The sequence below is a fragment of the Petaurus breviceps genome, unplaced genomic scaffold (assembly GCF_028583685.1).
Source record: "Petaurus breviceps papuanus isolate PSGF00001 unplaced genomic scaffold, PetGlider_PUasm1.0 90740, whole genome shotgun sequence".
Taxonomy (NCBI): domain Eukaryota; kingdom Metazoa; phylum Chordata; class Mammalia; order Diprotodontia; family Petauridae; genus Petaurus; species Petaurus breviceps.
The window spans coordinates 5,071,994-5,074,370 of NW_027187330.1; the positions used below are offsets into that span (position 1 = coordinate 5,071,994).

At 40.8% G+C, this 2,377-nt stretch overlaps 2 protein-coding genes across 2 annotated transcripts in view; one reads left to right on the forward strand and one right to left on the reverse strand.

The window, feature by feature from the left end:
* Positions 1–2,377, reverse strand: part of CPN1 (carboxypeptidase N subunit 1) — a 472,336-nt gene that overhangs the window by 140,336 nt on the left and 329,623 nt on the right. The window lies entirely within an intron of this gene.
* ADIRF (adipogenesis regulatory factor) overlaps positions 1–2,377 on the forward strand; it is a 7,212-nt gene that overhangs the window by 3,227 nt on the left and 1,608 nt on the right. The gene's annotated exons all lie outside the window — the stretch shown is intronic.

Consider the following 2,377-nt stretch of genomic DNA (forward strand, 5'->3'; position numbering starts at 1 on the left):
AGAAATATATGATATATATAGATAGAAATATATGATATATATAGATATATATGATATATATAGATAGATAGATTTGATAGAAATGTACCAATTTGAATACACCTCGTCTCACCCACTAGACTTAGAATTAAATGCTCCTTGAGGGCAGAAACTATTTTTTTCTTTTATCCTCAGATCTTAGCATAATGCCTGGCAAATAGTAAGCTCTTAATAAATGCTTGTTGATTGATTGATAAATAGATCAAAATGCCAGGAATTTTTTAAAATTTCAATTCCACAAACTAAGTATCCATTACTAGCCAGACTCAATGATGGATATTGATAATACAAAGGCAAAAAAAATTTTTTCTTCCCTTCAGGGAGTTTACATTCCACTAAAGGATAAAACACCTGTACAAGACAGTAAATACAAAGGATACACAATGTAATACAAAGTGATTTTTAGAAAGGGCTAGAGTATTAACAAAGGCCTTCTATAGGAGAGAACTCCCAGATCCCCCCCCACTGAAGAAAAAAACCAAGATTTTCCACATAAAGATAAGATAGTGCTTAAGAAAGCAAAGTTCTTACTCGAATGACTTTTTCCCACCATGACCTCAGTTTGTTCATCTCTAAAATGGGTCTACTCTGCCCTGTCCCATCCTCTGCTTTATTAAGGACAAAGGAGCTCACCCTTGTAGCTCTTTGTAGAGAAAGTGCTTTCTCCAGGGGCAAAGTTTTCTTCTTCGACAGATCACTGGGGTGACCATCTCAGTGTGGCACTTTGGGGTCAGGTTTGTTCTCTAAATAGAGAGAGTCTATGTTGGTAGAGACCTGTAGAGCCCCTAATTCAGGGTAGAGATAATGGAGTGGAGTTTTACAGGGTTGGCTGCAGGCAAACTTGTTTATGTACTGGTCTGAATGGTTTATCTCTAAAGTGGATTCTCTGCCTGGCATAGAAGGCTATCTGCCAAGAGACTCAGTCAAATCCCATCATTTCTGGCCATTGGTCCAGAACAAAAGAGCCTAGCCACAAATCCTGAAATTTTCTCCAGTACCCCCAGCCCTGCCCTCTATGCTTTATCCTTCCTCCTTTCATCCATTGCCCAAGCACCTAGGGCCCTCATGGTACCCCCTTCACCTCTATCAGGGAAGAATTGTCCAGAAAACTTACTCCTACAAAGGTGGTTCAGTGGATAGAGTGTCAGGACTGGAGTTGGGAAGACCTGATTTCAAATCCCATCTCAGACATTTACTAGCTGTGTGATGCTGGCCAAGTCACTTAACCTCTGGTTGCCTTAGTCCATTGTAGAAGGAAATGGCAAACTATTCTAGAATCTTTGCCAAGAAAACCCCATGGACAGTATAGGCATGCTATGGTCCCCTGGGTCACAAAAAATTGGATATGACTAAACAACAACAACTAAGATAAAAAAAAAAAGACTGAATTTATGAACCTTACCAGGAGAACACATTTTTAAAAGGAAAGGGAGAAAGCACTTATTAAATGCCTACTATGTACCAAACACTTTACAAATATTATATCATTTTATCCTCATAATAACCCTGGGAAGTAGGTGCTATTATGATGCCTATTTTACAGTTGAGGAAACTGAGGCAGACAGTTGTTAAGTGACTTTCCCAGAGTCCCATAGCTAGTAACTGTTTGAGGGAGAATTTAAACTTGGGTCTTTCTGATTCCAGTCCCAGAGCTCTCTCCACTCTACCACCTACCAGGCTCAGAGCATGTCACAGGCAATATATAGCCCAAAGGAATGAATGTCCACTAATAGAAATGCAGTGTCAGGAACAGGGCAGGAAGAAGGGACATCCTCCAAATAGAATGAAAAAAATCTTTATTAAGAACTTCCTATATGCCATGTGTGTGTTAAATGCAGGAAATACAAATAGAAAAAACAGACAATCTCTGCTCTCAACAAGCTTACATTCTTATTGGAGGAGACAGCTCATACAGGAGAGATCAGCTTCAAGACAAATGGAAAAGCCCAGCGGGCTTTGGGTGCATTGGCCAGGCGTAGGCAACACCCGAGAGGGACCAGAGGACTCAGTGTGGCAGGGCAGGTGGGAAGAACTCACAGGCCTCTATCTTACTGGAATCTTACCCTATATAGTTGGTGGCTTCCCCTTCATGGAGGTGATATGGGTGACCATGTCAATCCTGCATCATCTCTCTCTATTCCCCTGTCTCTACTGGCAGCTCTTTTCACAAATGATCAACAATATTTGTTCCTGAGTCTTTTAGAGAATAGAATGCATGAAAAAAAAATTAAATTAATCTGTGTCTGCCTGCCTCTCACCCCTTTCCCTCTCCTTCCCTCTCTATGTCTCTCCTCTCTCTCTCTCTCTCTCTCTCTCTCTCTCTCTCTCTCTCTCTCTC